Raw genomic sequence first — 19685 nt, 5'->3', positions numbered from 1 at the left:
CAGAGAGGTGCATTGAAGGAAGAATTCACTCCATCTTGTTTCATTAACAAATTAAACCCTAATAGAGCATCAACAGTTCTCTTATGTACATAAACTTAGCTATTATAGCCTCCTGTATCATATTCTTTAACATAATACAATCTCAGTCTTCTAATATTCATATGGTACCCTGAATATTGTTTTAGAGAAAAGTCACTCACTATGATGGAAAAAAGAAGAGCCCACTGGTCTTGATTCAGACCAGAAACCAGCAGAGTTTGGAGGTGGGGTCTTACTCCCTCCCAAAGTAGGTTACATTCAGAGACCCCAAGACTCTAGTTCTCAAGTTTGGAACTTTGCTAATTTCCAGAATACCCAATGTGAGAAAGTCTCCACCTCTGCTTCAAGAACTTATATTTCCTCTCACACAGATGAAAATCATGAAAGGCCTCAAAAATACTGGTCCCCAAAGGAATAATAACAGTGAAGTTCAATTATGGGACCAACTGCTATAAAGAAGAGAAAGGGAAAGGAAAGAAAATAAGTGTTGTGTGACTAGTATGATCCACTTTTTGTAAATATTATCTTGTTTGATATTATTATCCCCATTTTACAGTTAAACAAACTAGGGAAAAGATAGGTTAAGTCAACTGCCCAAGGTCAGAATTTGAACTCAGGTTTTTCCTGACTCCATTGCAACAATTAGGAACCTCTGAGAAACTCCCTATAGGCAATCTTGACAGGCATTACTTCATTAATGGGTGGTTACTTGAAAGAATTTTTCCACAAACCAACCAACCTCTTCTGGCCCTGAGGTGTGTAAAAGAGAAACACTATTTCTGGTACAAGAGGGTTTGTCAAATAAGCCCCCAAGGAAGGAGGCGAGCTCAGTCATCCTGAACATTGTGGGCATTCCAGAAGGAACAGAGATATTCAAGATGAACCAGAAAAACGAGCTTAACTCCACTTCCCCATAAGCTAAGATTACACCCTCTCTCACACACCTTTCTAAGATTTCCGATGAAAGGTTTGCTTTTGCAATCTAGTTAAAAGCAATTTGTTAAAATTGTTCAGTGATTTTCTTCCCCCTTGCACCTCCCACTACATAATTTAAGCAACCTACATTTTAAAAGTTAGAAGTAATGGCATTACTACAAGCAGATTCTTTGTTTTACATTTTCAAACTTCTAGGTTACAAAAAGAGTGCTTATAGAGAAGGAAAAGGAATGAAATGGGACCAGCCACAGAAATAGAAGTGGCAATCTAAGGAGAAAAGGAGAAACCTTCTCTCCAAAGTATAGGAATCAATAATGATGATAATGGTGTATTAAAGAATGCATTAGAATTTTACAAATATTTTATTTGATCCCCATAAGAACTCTTGGGGGGGGCTATTCTTAAAGAAAAAGAAACTGAAATTGCGGGGTGAAAAAAAAAAGTATTATTCCAAGAGGTATTATTTCTTTTTGAATATGAAACCCAAAGGAGTCTTCTACCTAGAACACAAGCCCCCAAAGTCAGATTTCTCCTGTAGTATCAGTGAGATAAACTAAGAGTTTATAATTATGGTAGCACAAGTCACTAACTGATGACATAACCCAATATATACCAAAATATTCATAGCAGTAATTTTTATAGAAGCAAAAACTAAAAACAATGCAGGTACCCATCAATTGGGTTACTGTTGGAGAATTTTTGGTACATTCATTATTGCACCCTAGGGATATTTAACAGGAGGAATTCAGAGAAATGTAAAGATTTATATGAACTGATAAAGAATGAAGAAAACAGAACCAAGTGAAAGATTGAGGAATGGATGGATGGATAGATGGAAGGAAAGAAGAAAGGAATCTGTGATCTTAATCAAGCATTAAGGATTCACTGATTTTATATATGCATAATAGATGATAAACAATGAATTATTTATTAGTATTTCAATAATACAACAATAATTTGCAGGTTTTCCTAAGGAGAAAAAAGTAATAAAGTGGAAGGCCCTGCAGCGTAGCCTAGGAGAAAAGTCAAGGGAGGTCAGGAAAAACACTATCAGCTGAGCTTTCTATAGCCCATTATCTCATTTGATCCTCAAAACAACTCCAGGAGTGGAGAGTGAGAGTATCACTAACCTCATCTGATAGACTAGGAAATTCAGGCTGGGAGTGCCTGACTTGTTTTTTTTTTTGGGGGGGGGGGAGGAAGAAGAGGCTTTGGGGGTAGAGAAAGGTGGTAGCCAGGAAGGGAAAAGTATGGTGTCATACTTACTTCTGGAAGCAGAAAAATACAAAAACACTAATTCATCCATAATGTAATTGAGAATTTGAAATGTTCCTAGGATGCTGAAAAGACCCTGGGCATCTAATTTATGTCAAGAGGCAGGACAAGACCAGCGCTCTAGGATGCCTCTAGATGATTGACTTATCCACCCAAGATGCAAATAGTTAAGATTTAATCCCTGGTCTGTTAACTCCAAAATTCAATGCCACCTATGACTCTACCCTTAATACTGGACTAGTAAGACTAGGTGGAGATTGTGGGGAATAAGATAAGAATTATAGGGGAGGGGAAGAGGGGGAATTTGACCTAGTCAAATTAATGTAATAATTCATATGTTCAAACACACACACACACACACACACCATTAGTGGTAACACCTGTGCTGGTTCCTTTCTGGTCTGTTTTTAATCAATGCTTAGAACAAATAGACCAGCACACATGGGAAACATGAGTGACCTGGAGACTGAGGAAGAAGGAAGCATCAACCAGACTTAAAACAATGAAAAATGTTTGTCATTTTCTACTCCCTTCCCTTTGAGAATTAAAGGACCCAAGAAACCCAGCAAGACCAATGGAAAGTGTAGCTACTTAATCCCTATCTTATTTAAATGAATGGTCCATCCATGTGCATGAGGATGCCCAAAGGGGGTCTGAGAAAGGCAGTAGGGAGGGAAGGGAGCAGAACCAAGAGAGCATTGTACATATTAACAACAACACTGTAAACTGATCAACCTTGATGGATGTAGCTCCTCTCAGCAGTTCAGAGACCTAGGATAACCCTGGGAGACCTGTTATGGACAATGCTATCCCCATCCAGAGAAAGAAAAAAAAAACAAAACAAAAATTCTTCAGAAACTGAATGAACATTACGTTCACTTTTTTCAAATTTCCCTTCTTTCCTATCTTATGGTTTTCTTTCTTTTCCCTTAATCCTAAATCCTCATACCAAAAATGACTAATCTGTAAACATGTTAAACACAAATGGGGAGGGGGATAGGAGGGGAGGGTGGAAGGACATTATACAACTTATAAATGTATACATGCATGTGGATGAATGTTGAAAAACTTTCATAACATGAAATGGAAAAATAAAACAAAATATCAATGGAAGGGAAGGGAAGGGAAGGGAAGGGAAATTAAAGAAAAGGAAAAGCAAGACAAGACAGCAGGGAGAGGAGGTGGTATGGCCAGAAATGGTAATAAAGTTTTAAAACTTTTAACCATTTTTGCTCAGGGAGTCATGTTTATAAGAGGGTCTGCACTACCAGTAGCTGTCCTTTCTAACAATCTTCCCAAATCTCTCTTTATTCACAAAATACACACAATCATTTTAAATAATGGACTGGGGAATGAAGGAGGACCAAGGGAGGCTAAATCTCAGTGGCAGCCTCCCTCTCCCCCTCCTTCAGCAGAACTGTACATTAGCTCACTTCACAAGTCTTTCCTATGGCATTGTTTCCCTTAATATCAATGGGAGGCCCAGTGAATCCCACAGCTCCAAACCCAATAGCAACCTGACTTTCGTCTCTGTGCAAACGTCCTCCTTGTTCAAGCCATTTCAAGTTTCAGAAATAACCTAACTGGCAAGCCAACTTCTTCCTTCCCATGGTGTCCTCTTATCTGGTTTCTGCTGAAGGATGGTGTGTGGAGACACACGCTCTCCAGTAATAATATTTTTAACCTAATAACCAGAGGGCAACAGGACAGTATCCACAAAGCAACTATGCCACCTTTTGCCATAGGACACAATCAGAAACATGATTCTGGGTCAGGAAGAGAGTTCTGCTGGGCAGAAGTTCATTCCATTGTCCAGCTGCACCAGGCCCAGCTCCCTTCCTAGCCATCAAACACAGAGCTCCTATCAGTCGAGGCCCTCTCTCCAGGGGTGAAAGTCCAGCTTCCTAAGCCTTGATTCTAGCCTAGGCTGGTCCTCCAATTGGTGACAGAAAATCAAGACTAATTTGATCTTCCATTTTAAACACACACATTCACACACACACACACAGTCACACCCAAAGAAACAGGAGCAGCAGTGGCAGCTGTAAACCCAATGGAGCTTTATAACAGAGCCAAACAGCTGTCCAACATTCAGTTCAGCTGCTAATCGTCCATATAATTTATTAGCCAATCATTCCTGTTAATACTGTAACCTATGACTGTTATAAAATGAGTTTATGGTATTAGGATACCAGCAACAGGCGACTAGAAAGAGTTGACTGAATCACTCAAAAACCCCTCAAATAGAAGTACAAACCTTCTTTCTCCAACAAATCTGGCATCCACAGCTCACAACAGGAATTGTCCCAAAGGTATGTCAGGAGCCTCTTTAAGAATGCACCTGAACCTAGTCACCTGACAAATCTATCCCAAAGAGAAGGCCTGGGGACAACTCACTAGCCAGAGGGCAATTTTCTTGATTCACTATTAGCTTTTATATCTACAAATAAATTGCAATCTGATGACTTACAGGTACCAGTAACACTAGAAAACAAGACTCAAAGCCTAAATTAAACATAAAATGCCCAACTGCATAAGGAAAAGTGCATTTACAGTGACTAAAATTCAATGATTTTCAAATCTAAATGCCCAAGATTATTATTAACAAGCCTCTGGGAACAAAGCTTCTTTATAATGAAGACAGCAAGACAGCTCTACTAAATATATCTGTCTCCATAAATCATGCAAAGCAGAGTTGGCTTGACTCACAGAACTCAACATGGTCAGAGTTTTGAAAAATAAAAATGCCTTTTTGTCCAAAGGTAATTCAGAGCAGGGGAGAGGGGCCCCACAAAGTGGCTCCTCCTTTCATCTTTTTCCTAGCCCTTCTTCCTCCCCACTGATTCCAGCATCTCCTAGCACCCCTCCTACAGCACTCTAATACTCTCCAACTCCAAAAGACTCTTTGACCAATGCCACCTATCAATGTCTCCAACCTCCACTGATGGGGGAAAAAAAGGGCTACCTTTCTCCTATATTTCAGAGTCTGTCATGATGCCCCGTGTGCACCAACTTCACATTTGAATGAACTCTCACTTTCTGGGTTAAATCAGGAAAGGTCTCTAGGGTCATCATTTACACTTAGACTGGTTGATTAACTGATCATACTTCAGAGGGAAGGAGATTTAGCTAATGTTTTATCTCAATTTGCATTTTAAGTCTTTCTTAAATCTTTTGTACTTGGATCTGAGCAGCTTCACTCATTCTGAGCACTATTTAACTCCCTGGCCCATCAAGAAGCAAACAGAAAGAAACTTGGGGTTGAGGGTCTAGAGGGGGTCCTGAAAATGCCTAAAACCATAGGAGGATAGGTGGTAAAACTCCCCATAGGAGGGAATGGGATTGAAGGAAAAATCTCACTAATGCTTGAGGGAACTCAGAAGACCTTCAAAGAATCAGGAGGGGAGATTAGCCCAGATACAGTGGCTGGCCTCTGGGGCACTGTCTCTTAGTAAAGGCCCACGCCTCCCTCAACCCCATAGCCCTTTCTCTCCAATCTCTTTTCAGCAATCCTCAAACCTTTTCCATTGTTTCAATATTCAAGGCATTTTTTGCTTTCAACATGTATATTATTTTAATCATTATTTAATGACATTTTATGCAGCAATGGTCCTTTATTGTCTACCTGTGGAATATATCTCTTCTCAGTCACATCTTCTATGTTAAAGACTTATAGTCAAAGTCTAGACTAGAGAATGGATTTGTATACAGATAAACATTTAGCAACTACCTCCAGGGGGGTAATAACATATACATGGAATAGATTTACATTGAATCTGCATTATTAACATTTTCCCCATCACCTTCTTAAGTCTAAGGCAGTCAAGAAAACAATAAATCAAGTCAGTGTTTGCTGATCTCCAGAATATAAATGCCCACACTGAAAACTGAACAATTGGCTCTCAAAACCAGTTCAAATTGTCTCCAGCAAACAAACCCCTTGACTGTGAGTCACCAGAATTCATACTTACTTTTCATTGCTAGAGGTAACTCTCAGACATCTTTGCCAATAGAAAGAAGGGATGACATAATAATTCCAAATGGAAGCTAAAACAAAAAATCATTTCTATTTATTTTTAGGAAAATTTTGTACTTTATTTGAATCAGGATAAATCCATAGGATTTAAATAATGAGGTAGCCCAAGACAGGAAGGTCAGCTAGACTATATGAAGCAGCAAGACAGGTCTTTTAGGGAGGATAGTCTAAGACTGGAATCTGAGCTTCCAATTAGGAGAAGACTTTACCAGGGACCTGTGCAGATCAACAGTGCTAGAAGTCAATTACAAAGAACAATCAAAAAGAATGATTATTGAACCTCCACTGACTTGGGTAGTGGGTTTCTGGAGGAAGGGAAGGGGATCTGTTGACACAGCTCAGGGAGACAGTGGAGGGGTTGAGGACCTAGGCAGTTCCTGACTTCTGGTGGTAAGGAAAATCACAATTTTTCAAAGAAGGAATGAATCTTAGATAAATCTGGCAACCTAACATTTATATAGCACTTTACAGGGTATGTATACATATTATATATTCACATATAATTATAGATATATTCATTTAAGACACAAAGCATAACATATTCATTATTTATTCCATTTGCTCTTCACAATCCTGTAAAAACATATAGTCCAACTTTATCCCATTTTATGTCAGAGAAATTGAGATACAGAAAGATGGTTATAACCAATAAGTAACTGAACAGGACTGAGGCTTAGGCCTGCAATGCCAAATCCCTAACTTTTCCCATTGCCTCCACATTTGAAATAGATAGCATTATTATTCACCCAAGTTTAAATTTTCCATCTTTGCCTAGAATGCTTTCCCTTCACAAAATCCACAAGCTAAAATCCTTCCCTTTCTCTAAGGTTCTATTCAAATGCTTTCTTCTTCACCAAGCTCTGATTATTTGAGAAAGTGGATTTCCCTTCCATCTTTGGAGCTACAAAAATAACAATCATTCCCACTTATATTGCAGTTAAGGTTTACAAAATGACTTCTCAGTAAAACCAAGTGAGATGGGTATGTGTGATCTCCAATTTACAGATGGAGAAACTGAGGCTTAGAGCAAAGAGACTTGCCCATGGTCATCCAAGTAATGTATGTTAAAGTCTGGGTCTAACACTTGTCTGACAAGAGGCCTCCTCTCTAATAGCACACTACAATATTCTTTTACATACTATTCATCAGAACATATATGTATTCTTACTGAGAAATGAGCTCCTTCACGATAGGAGGATGCTCTTCAGCATCATACTCCCTGGAGCTGAAGAGATTCCAGGACTGAAGAGATGAATATAAGTAGATCCTCAACAAAGGTTTCTTGAATATAAAGTCAGTCTGTCTGTCTCTGTCTCTGTCTCTCTCTCCTCCTTTATAAAGTTTGAACTAATTTAACCAGGATAACCCCTGAGACCTTCCATTTTTTGAGATAAGGGAAACTTACTCAAATAAAAGCCAACTAGTTTATTTTAACTGTGGGTGATAAAAATCTCTCTCTGTATCTCATGACCCAGCCCTGACTCCTTTAACAGAGTTTACTGAACTTAAGCTTTTCTTACTGTGGCAGGAAGGCTGTGACTTAAGGTTACCATCAGGACTATCTCCTTTGGCCTGTAGCAGTGGGTAGGTCTATTTTCCATACAGAAAGGCCCAAGGCAAAAGTGGAATTTTTTTTGGGGGGGGGGGGGGGTTGCAAGGCAGTGGGGTAAGTGACTTAACCAAGGTCACACGGGCAATTATTAAGTGTCTGAGGTCACATTTGAACTCAGGTCCTCCTGACTCCAGGGCTGGTGCTCTATCTACTGCACCACCTAGCTGCTCCAATAGTGGTATTTTTAAGTTCTGAGTCAACTTTTTATTGTTATAGTCAGTTCATCCAAAGCTTCATGCAAATTTGCAGTTTCTCTTCTACAATAGGATTCAAAACAGATAGAGGCAACAGCTTCTATGGAGTGGGGGAAGATGATGTCCTCACAGACCAACCTCCTGCCTAGATTCCAACAGCTAAGTTTAATAGATTACCACTATGGGAGTAGTAGTGGAGGTGGATGGTTAGGTAGTGAAGTAGATAAGAGTGCCAGACCTAAAGTCTGGAAGACTCATCTTCCTGAGTTCAAATCTGACCTCTGACACTTACTAGTTGTGCAATCCTGGACAAGCAGTCACTTAACCCTTCTTTGCCTTATTTCCTCATCTATAAAATAGGGAAATACTAGAGAAGAAAATGGCAAATAACTCCAGTATATTTGCCAAAAAAATGAGGTCACATGAAATCTAATATGACTGAAGAAGTAGCAGCAGTAGAAGCACCAGTAATAGTGGCAATACCAGCAGCAGCAGCAGTAACAACATTAGGAATTCTAAATTAGTGTGTAGTAATAACAAATAGGAAGGAAATGTCCCATAGTGGACACTTTATAAATACCAGCTGACTGAATGCCTTTAGGAAACATTTATTAAGTCCTAACTGTGAACAGTAATAACCCTCTAAGCTTGCAAAGTGATTTTACATACAGTGGTCTGACAATGCAAACTGATGAAGGTCCACTGTCTACAATCACTTCCCAGTGACTGACATATATTAGGTTTTAATTTTGGCAGAACACTTGCAACCAACTCTGTTGGTCTGTTGTTGTTCAGATTGTCTAGTTTACTGTGTAATTGAATTGTTTTCATTTGTGTCCAACTCTTCATAACATCTTTTGAGGTTTTCCTGGCAGAGATAGGGGAATGGTTCACTTATTTCCTTCTCCAGCTCATTTTACAGATGAGGAAACTGAGACAAATGGGATTAAGTGACTTGCCCAGGGTCACACAGATATTAAGTGCCTGAGGCCAATTTTGAACTCAGGAAGATGAGTCTCTCTCTGGCTGCAAGCCCAGCACTCATTTCTATCAAGTTTCTCCACTAATCAAACCTACTAGGTTTGAAAAAAAGAGTCCTCTCTAAGTCCCTTCAGTATATTTAGAATTAGAAAAAGTGATTGAGCATTGAGCAACATAAATAGTATAGCTCGGGTTGTAGAGGAGAAGAAAAGGGAAGGCAGGAAAGTCTTCTCCTTTTGGGAAGAAAAGGGTTTACTCCCCAGATTTCACAATCCAGGTAGAAGCCAGGAGAACCTGGAGAAATTCTTAATAAATTCACCTTCAATCTAGATAGGTAAAAGGGATTTTTAAAAAACCACATGGACCTTACCTATCCCACCCCTCCCTTAAGGAAATCATAATCTTCCTTCTTACTGGTTTCCTACCTTCAAATCTTTTGTTTTTCTCCTATGCAAGCTAGAGACCTGCCAGTGGCTACCAATATGGAAAAAGTTTTACAAACAAAATGCAAATTCTCCTTCCAGGTACAATAGCACAGATACTTATGGAAATCCTTTACCTTTCATCTCAGATGAGGCAAACAGCATTATCCTATTTTAGAGATAGGTGACTAAAGGATACTCTGGTGAATTAATTAGCTCACCCAGGATCATATAAAGACCTAAAGCTAAGTGTCACTTAGCCAGACTTGGAGTCCAGAAGGTTAACTCTGGGTTCAGACACTAAAAAAAAGATTCATCTTCCTGAGTTCAAATTTGGCCTCAGACACTACCTAGCTGTATGACCCTGGGCAAGTCAATTACCCCTATTTGCCTCAGTTTCCTCATCTGTAAAATGTGTTGGAGAAGGAAATGGCAAACCACTCCAGTATCTTTGTCAAGAAAACCCCAAATGAGGTCATGAAGAATTGAACACCACTGAAAAATGACTGAACAAAAAAAAAAAAAAAAATGTACCTAGTTAATAAGGAACCAGAGCTCAACTCTAGGATTTTTGACTTACAGTCCAGCATCTTTTTCATTACTCTGTACTCTCCGGTTTTGATATAGATTAGGCTATTTTATGAGGTGAGTTCACTGCGATCAAAAATGTTCAAGAGAAGTTTGAAAGACCTATCACATGTCAAGGACATTACAGTATAGATTCATGATTAAAATTTGGGTGGGAATAAATGACCTCTGATCTTTCTATCTTTGAGATTCTAAGATCTTTGGATAGATTGGTGATTCCTTGGTAGATCTGTGATCTCTCAGATAATGTTACTCCCTCCAATAGGGAAGATAAAAATCTTTTCATCTGATTAACTTCTCTCAATGTCTTCCCATAATTCCTCTTTACATGCTGGCAGCTCTCCTCCAGGTTAATATTTTGTAAGCAACAGTGCAATGCTAAGGCCATTGGTCAACCATCTCTTAAAAATCTTTGTTCCCAACACATACATTTTCCCTCATTATACTTTTCTCTTTGATAGACCTCTAATATTGCACCATTCATTCTTAAGTCTTCACAACTGCCCAATAAGTGAGCATCTCCCCACTGACCTTTGGGTCACCCCCAGATTTGATTTTTCAAAGACTCCTCCAAGTTCAGTTTGTATTTTGTTAAGTCACTTTTTTTTTAGGTTTTTGCAAGGCAAATGGGGTTAAGTGGCTTGCCCAAGGCCACACAGCTAGGTAATTATTAAGTGTCTGAAACCGGACTTGAACCCAGGTACTACTGACTCCAGGGCCAGCGCTTTATCCACTGAGCCACCTAGCAGCCCCTAAGTCACTCTTAATTACACAACTGTACAGTATATTTTGATGGAGTGAAAGTCTTAATAATAGAGCTATCTTTCATCAAAGCCAACTGCTTAACTAGTATTAAATAATATGGTAGTTCTCAGTCCTTCAGGCTCTAAAGTTTTTACTCCATTTGAATATTCCCTTAGTAAAATCTATTTTCTTCAAATCAAAGTTCATAACTAATCAGAATTTCCCCCCGATAGTCCATCCAACCTCTCCCTTAAAATGGGGTGGAAAAAAAATTGTGTAGCAAATATTTCTAATGAAGGTTTGATATTTTCAAGATTGATAAACAAAAACATTTAAGACCAAAAGCTTTTCCCTAATAGAAAAGTGGTCAGATATAAAATTTTTAAAAGAAGATGGGCATACTTGACAAATAAGTGAAAAAAAATGTTTCAAATCACTAATGACAAAAGAAATGCAAATCAAAAATCCTAAAGTTTCCCCTCACACAACAAACTGACAAAGAAAACAGAAGATACAGTGTTGGGTGGATTATGAAAAGATAGGCATGCTGATGCATTGTTGGTAGAGCTGTAAACTAATATAATCATTCTGCAAAGCAATTTAGAATTATGCAAATTATAAAATTGCTAAAATGTTGCAGAGCTTTGACCCAAAGCAGGTCATTGACAAAAAAAATTTACACATGCCAAAACATTTATAGCGGTACTTTTCCTAGGATTAAAGTGGATGTCCATCATGGTTAAACAAATTATAGTACATTAATGTAGATGAATGAAATTGGGTTATAAGAAATGACAAACATGATAACTGTCATGAAGCATGAAAAACTCTGGACTTAAGACTAAATACAAAATTAAATGTGCAGAGTCCAGAAAACAATATTTATAATGACTGCAACAACGTATCTACAAAGAATGAACAGGCAATCCAAACAAAATATTGGGAAAATATAAAGAATGACCTGGACCACATCCCCCCCCCAATCTCCCAAAAAGGGAGAATCTATGGATATGGAACACTGCATTTAATGACAGGTTTTACTTTTTAATGTAATGATCACTTTTACTGAATTTTTTCCTCTTCCTTTAAAAAAAATCCAAACCTCTGTTATTAAGAAATCATTCTGAGGATGGTGAGGAAAGGGCTACAGGGGCAAATCTAAGTCAAAAGTAGCAGATTCATCTTTAAAAAATTATTGCTATTTCCAGTATTGGGAAGCTCCCTATTTACCAAGGTTTTCCATTCTACTTCTGGATAGTTTTAAATGCTAGGAAGTACAAGAAAAAAATGAAAAACATGCTGGTTTCTTGCTTCTCAGTAATATCTTTGAATTGCTTTTGGTTCTATCCATTGGGACAGGCCCAATCCCTCTTCCAATGAACCGTGTGTCAAATATCCCAACATAACCAACACCTCCAAGTCAATTCTTTTCCACAGGTTAAACCTTCCCAGCTTCCTTCACTTATTTGACAAACACTAGACCTCTCACCATCCTCTTGTGCATTCTCTGGTCATGTTCTAGTTGCTCATTGTCATTCCATCCTTGTGCCACCTAGAACTTGATAATATTCCAATTATGGTGGGACCAGTACAGAATACCATCACTGTCCTTATCCCAGGCCCTATTTCTCCATTAACACAGTCTAAGATTCTATTAGCTTTACTAGTTGCCATGTCCAGTTCACTTAATTTATAAATAAGGAAACTGAGGTCCTAAGAAGGGACTGTTCAAGGTCACCTATTAGTTATTCAGTAAAACTATTGCTTAGTCTTAGTTTTCTCCTTTTTAAAAAAAAATGGGGTATTAGTTCTCCAATCTAAACACAGGGTTCTAAGAACATCTTTTGCAGATCTTTAAGTATTACTGCATAAATGCAAGCTATTACCTTTTTAGTAGAACGTTGGTCAATCCCTTAGATTGTTATTAAATGTTGTCTCTATGACTTGCAGACTGTAGTCAGGGTTTAGATACATAGAGTATATTGGGATCTGATTTTGTCCTTTCTGTCTTTGAAATATATAGCTTCTTTAGATGATCACTTTTTTGTTTTAAATTCTGCATTTTAGATGAAAAAGAATTTAATTTGTATTGAGATGGGAGCACAGGGAAGCCTATTTTGATACAAAACTTTTTTGCTTGGAAGTCTAGGTTTCTAAAGTAACTCACTTTTAGGTCTTTTTAAAAAATTGTTTCTCATATAAACAAGGATTTTTGGAATAACAAAGGCTTATGCCTATGGAGCTGTTCTTATTAGAATGTCATTCAAACTCAATTGTGAGGCAGAAACTTCAGAAGTCCTACTTTCTATGAAGTCCTTGCTGAGTGGTCATTTCCAGAATGTGATCCCACTACAATGAAGGAAGGCATTAAAATAATAGAAGGAAAATAAAAGAAATAAAGTTGATGATGACAATGCCTTGTATGAAAGGGTCAACATGTCTTCTAACTACATTTGGGCAAGAACTTAAGACTACTGTGGTCCATATGTGGTAGCATGGTACCATGAAAAAGAACATTCACCAGATTTGGAGTCAGAGAAGACCAGAATATATGAATCGAGGCTCTGACACTGATCCCTGAATGACCAACCCCACATAAGCTATTCCACCTCTCTGGGTTTCAATTTAATTTACTAAACATTTATTAAGTTCCTACTCTGTGACAGTCATTGTTTCAATTGCTGGGGATGCATATAAGAAAAACAATCCCCGCTTTCAGACTTTACAACCTAATAATAACAAACAAAAGGAAGCTAGAAATCAGTGAGAGTGTGTAGTGGCCAGGGAGTGGGAAAAGAGGGGCAGAGGGATGATGGGGTTGGACTAACTTGACCCCTGAGTTCTCTTCCAGATATAGGGCTATGATTCTATGGTCTTAACCATCACCCTAATGATTCCTCCCAAACTTGGATGAGAACAATAACAGAATGTAATTTATATCATGGCCTAGGAATATGAAATTTAAAAAGAAAATACAATCCCTGCCTTTCTATTCTTTAATTGGAGAGCCCTTGTTTTGAAAGAGAATAGTGGGTTATTTTCCCCCCTCAAATTTTCAAAGTTGCCTTCTGAGGTAGGGTAAAAGACCAATTAAAATGACAGTTTTCTGGTGGGAGAAGGAGATAGTGAGAACCTTCCTCCCCAGTGAGCTGCAAGAGTAGAGGGTGTGGTGTATCTTGGGTGAACAGTCTGTTTTTTAAATAACCACATGTGACTACGTCAGAAAGGCCTATGGGGAGATGCCAATTTATGAACCTAGTCACTGACCAAGCACCTCCCACTGACATTTCCAGACAACTGGGAGAAAAAATACAAAGGTGAGAGAAAAATACAACATTGAGATTATGAAAAAAGCAATAATTAATAACTGACATTTATAGAGCATTTTGCTATTTGAAAGGCAGCTAGGCAGTCCAGGTCTAATCATAAAGATTCATCTTCCTGAGTTCAAATCTGGCCTCTGACACTTCCTAGCTGGGTGACTCTAGTCAACTCACTCAACCCTGTTTGCCTCAGTTTGCTTAAATGTAAAATGAGCTGGAGAAGTAAATGGCAAATCACTCCAGTGTCTTTGTCAAAAAGGTCAAACATGACTAACATGAGAAGGAATAACAACAAATTAACGTTTCAAACTTTCCACACACCTTTATATTGGAGGGATCAATGTCTGAAGTTCTTGCTAAACTCCATTTCTCTCCAGGAGATGCCTCCTTATCTCCCTTTTTATGTTGTTAAAAATAGCACATATTCATCTCTGTGTGCCGAATTGAGATGGAATGAATTTAAGAGTTCCCTTTGTTCTTGATGTTGTCTTTCTCTGATGCCCTTTCTTTTAACCTCCCTGAAGATTCAAAGGTCAGAACCTTTCCCATCCTTTGTATGTGGCTGGACTCTGGCCCTGACATCATGGACTCTTCATGGAAACCCAGCTAAGAAAGACTTGAGAGATTTTTCTAATATAGCCCCACCACTTTAAAGATGAGGAAATTGAGTCATCAAGTGGCTTGCCCAGAAAATGGTGGGCAAGATCTGAAAACAAGTCAAATCCAGGGATCTTGATGATCAAGTGTGTCTAATGAGTAGCAAAAACTCACTGTAGTCTGTAGAGCTCCTACTAGAAGCCTTTCCTACTTCTGAATCTGAGTGCTTTCCCTCTGAGGCGAACCTCAAGTGTTTTCCTCTAGATAGCTTGTTTAAACATAATTGGTTGCATATTGTGTCTCCCCATTAAATTGTGAACTCCATGAAAATAAGAATTGGTGGTTTGGGGTGGGGGGAAGAGAGTAGGAGAGGGGAGTTATTTGTTTTTGCCTTTCTTTATATGCCTAACACAGAATCTGACACATAGTAGGCATTTAATAAATGCTGATCAACTGAATGATCCAGAAAAAAAATCTTTGACTTCTTACTAGCTGTACAATCTAGGAAAGATTACTTAATTGTGCAGTCAAATGCCAGCTCTCCTACTTAATATGTGACTGCTCTGGACCTTAGTTTCTTTTCTATTAAAAATAACTTCTGAGCTATAAGACTCCAAAGTCATGGATTCTTCATCTGTTAATGTTTGTAGCCCCCACTGTTGCCCCTCACAGGGCTATCACATAAAAATGGAGGGAAAACAGTTTTTATCAATGATTTCACACTATCCCTGCCTACCTGGTATATAATCCACATCACATGTTAAAGTCACATTTTTTTTTAGACATTCTTGACAGGGGAAAACCATAGGTTTTAAGCCTCAGTGGTAATGAGACCACTCAGTTGTTCATCCCTGCTTCATTAACTGACCTCTCAATAGTCTCATTTATTAGCAGGTGAGGCCTAAGATGTAGAGTTCATTATTCCGCAAGACTGACTCTGCCTTGTTCTCCCATCTCCTCGGTACCATCTGGACCCAAGGACAGGGCAATGAGCTCTAGGCCTGTAGTGGAGAGAGGGATTGAGCAGTCTTCTCATTTTCCCATAGTTGCCACTCTGTTTTGGGACTTGCTCATCTCTTCTTCCTTCCCTACTCTCTGCTTTACAGCTAGCTCCCTTTGTGACTTATTTTCTTCCATTAGATTGTAAGCTCCTTAAGGGAAGGATCTGGTTTGTTTATTTTGTTTTCTATCACCAACCCTTAGCCCAACAAGTGCTTAATAAATAGGTTTGAATGACTTCTGAGCTGTGGGAGATGCTTTTCTTTTGCCAATGCAATGGACTGGGTGTTATAAATGGAGATTTCTGCCCATGTTAATTTGGGGTGGTCAAAACTCTATTATCCTGGTATCTGAATGCCAGGGTAGAAGAAGGCTGAACTGCACTCATGATCCTGGGGGCTCAGCAAGGAGAAGCCAAGTCAGTAATTTGAGCTTCATCATATCCAGGAAATGCCCAGGCTAAGGTTATATAAAAAACAACAACAACAATAAAAAGATGGGTTTCTACAAGTTACAAGGTTATCAAAGGCAGAGTAACAAGATAATACAGGAAATGTAAACAAGCCTCTGATTACAGTATACGGAAATGCAAACTTTGCCAGATACTGCAGGCAACTGAACCTGTCTTACTAGAGATCTCTTCAGGCTGAGACCCTCAGAACTAGGTGGTTCTTGATTTTGGACAGATATCTGGTAAACTAAGTTATCCTTAAGACTGACTGGCTACCCCCAACCTTCCCATCCCAACACACCTGACCTTTTGTGCAAACTCTGACTATGAATTAAGATTCCTACCAACAGAACATAGGAACTTCAAGGTGTTCTCTATATCCATCACGATCAACTATGATTATTATTACTAATAATAATTGCTAACAGATAACTCTTTGGGGTTTACTTTACATTCATTACTCAGCAGGCCCTCCAAACAATCCTCTCTTGTAGGTAAGGTGATTATTACTGCCCCCTCCCCCAGTAAAGTAGGTAATGCAGCTATTACTGCCCTCCCCAGTAAAGGAGGTAATGCAGTTATTACTGCTCCCCCCCCCCCAGTAAAGATGGGGCTCAGAGTGGTAAAACTTGCTGAAAGCCACTTGGGCAGTAGCAAAATCAGAATTTGTAGTCAAACTCTCTGGGCTTAAGGCCAGGGCTCTTTCCACCTCAACAAACCCACACTAAGCTTGTTCTTTTGCTTCTCCTCCCACAGGAAACCAGTTAAGTCACTAAGTAATTTATTAAGCTCCTACTATGCACCAGCACTGTTAAGTACTGAAGATACAGAGATCTCAACCCACCCCCTCCCCCCCCCAAAAAAACCAGTCCCAGATCTCATAGAGTTCAGCATCTAATGGGAAAAACAGCATGCAAACAAACAAGTTTTACAGGGTAAGTTAGAAATCATCATGAGATACACACACACACACACACACACACACACAGATCATATTACACATTCTAATATGAGATTGTATCTACCAAAATCTCAGGCTTTAACACAATTGAAATCAATTCATTTACAATCTGAGTGACATGGGGCATGCATTTCAAGTAAATGCTCTAGGACTCTGTTTCCACATCTGTGAAATGAAGGGGGTTTGGACTAGAGTCATTCTTAGGTTCTTTCTTGTTCTAAATCTACAATGCCATAAAACTACAGGATTAGACAGATTTAGCCTTGTCTTTGTCAGTGCTAACCTTGGAACTGGGAACGAGTTCAAATCTAGCTTCTTACAATTACTAGCTTTGTGACCACGGTTCACCTGCATTTCAGTTTACTAAGCTATAAAACAAGAGAGCATAATACCTACCATATGTATCTCAAATGGTGGTTGATTAGACCAAATAAGATTATTCACGCAAAGGACTTTACAGGTTTTGAAGTCATTAAGTAAAAGTGGGGAGTGAGGAAGACTCATATTCCAAAGTTCAAATCTGACTTCAGACACTAGCTGTGTGACCCTTGGCAAGTCACTTAACGTTTGCTGCCTCAGTTTCATCTGTAAAATGAGCTGGAAAAAGAAGTGGCAAACTCACCAATATCTTTGCCAGGAAACCTCCAAAAGGGAGAGTCAGACACAACTGAAAAAACAAATGTTTGAGCTATTATTTTTGTCTCTCCAAGCCAACTCATAGATATTTTAATAATCATTCAGTCCATCTACATAAGGATCACAGATGTAGAAATGGAAGAGATTTTAGACCTAAGGCCTGAGTTATTAAACTCCTTTCCCCAAAGTCACATAAATAGTAGCAGAGAGAGATTTGAATGTATGGCCTATGAATCCTCCACATCCTACCTTCTTTCTACTCTTTCTCTAATAAGATGACCCAGGAAGCCGAAAACATAGAACAGAATTGCACCCTGGTACCATTTTAATTAAAATTCCTACCCACTTAAAGCTGGACTTTGCTTTTGACCTCCCAAGTTCTGGGTTGAAGGGAAGGTCACACTGCTTCCTTATCGGCACCTACTTGAAAGATACCCTTTCCCATGAAGTGGTCTTTGAAAAAGTACATGCCTCTTGTCGTAAAAGATTGGTAATTCTGTCAAGAAATGAAAACAATCCTCCCCCCAAAAGCAGAAACTGGTATGCAATTCATCCTCTCTGTAGATGGAAGAACATTGCCATTTGTTTAGGAGAATTCTACCTCCTAAATAGGGTAGTACCTGTCCCAAGGAAAGCAGGTTGAAAATGGGACATTTTTCCAGTAGCAACACAAGGGCCCATGTATTCAAAATAGAGAATGTGCCGCTCCCCAGGCTTTGTGATGGTCTGTTTGCTGAGCAGGCACACTAGCCCAGCTTCTACTGTAATATGGGAGCCAAATGGGTCCAAAGGTCTTGGTCAGACTCATACAGTTGGTTACATAGACTCCTGGATTCCCAGACAATGAGAGACATCAGAGATAATCTCAGTTCAGTTTTGACCTAAAGCAGCAGCCCCTCCTACAGCATTGGTTATACAACTTCTGCCCCAAGACTTATAGTGGCAGAGAAGGCACTACCTGCCAAGGCAGTACGTCCCACTTTTCGACAATTCTCCCTGCTAGGAAAATTTCCTTATAGTGAGCCAAAATCTGCCTTGTTGCAGTTCCCACTGAGTCTAGGCCAGACAGAACAAGTCTAATCCTTATTCTATATAAGAAGAACCTTTTAAGAACTAGAGACAAAGAACATGACAGGTCCTTCCCTATTTCCTCCTCTCACTGCAGTTTCCACTTGTTTTACCATCCTGGTCACCAAGTTCTAGACATCATCTTGGCAATGTCCTTGCTAAACTAGGATGTCCAAAGTTAGAAGTCAAGCTACCTGTAGCTAAAGTTACAAGTCAAGCTGCCCATAGCTATCTGACCCTACACATGGCGCAGAGTGATAGAATCATTCCTCTTCTCTGAATGAACACTCTAACTTCTGGTACTGACTGATTGACCTGGTCAGACCTGGGCTTTGGGAGGAATGAATAAATGGGAGAGGAGAAAGCTTTGAAACAGGGAGACTTAGTCAATTATTATAATTACAGTTCAGGTAAATGGATAATTAGATTCTATCTCCTGTTCCAGCCTGTAAAAATCTTTTGGGGATCACTTCTGACACAAATACAGTTAACTATTTTTCCCTGCTTTCTGTCACTCACAAATTTGGTTAAGTAAGCATCCACATATTCATCTGACTCCTAAAGGATCAGAAGCATGTTCTTATTCTACTGTCCTAAGGATGACCCTCTCCAAAAAGGGACTGTGCCCCACTAGACAAATTCTGTACCCAAATAATACAATCACACAACCCCCATATTTCTAAACCTCAACTTAATGGGGTTTAGAAAAGGGGAGAAGTAGAGGTAGAATGGAGGATGTATTGGAAGGAGGGAGTCAAGTGATAAAATTTTCAAAAGTACCAGAAGTAAAGTCATGAAATATATACTGAACAATAAAAATTGG

General features: G+C 39.0%; 1 protein-coding gene across 9 annotated transcripts in view; it reads right to left on the bottom strand.

Annotated features, from left to right (window-relative positions):
* TEAD1 (TEA domain transcription factor 1) overlaps positions 1-19685 on the bottom strand; it is a 288298-nt gene that overhangs the window by 242832 nt on the left and 25781 nt on the right. The gene's annotated exons all lie outside the window — the stretch shown is intronic.

Source organism: Macrotis lagotis, chromosome 3, assembly GCF_037893015.1.
Source record: "Macrotis lagotis isolate mMagLag1 chromosome 3, bilby.v1.9.chrom.fasta, whole genome shotgun sequence".
NCBI lineage: Eukaryota > Metazoa > Chordata > Mammalia > Peramelemorphia > Peramelidae > Macrotis > Macrotis lagotis.
This window is presented reverse-complemented; position numbering and strand designations above follow the sequence as displayed.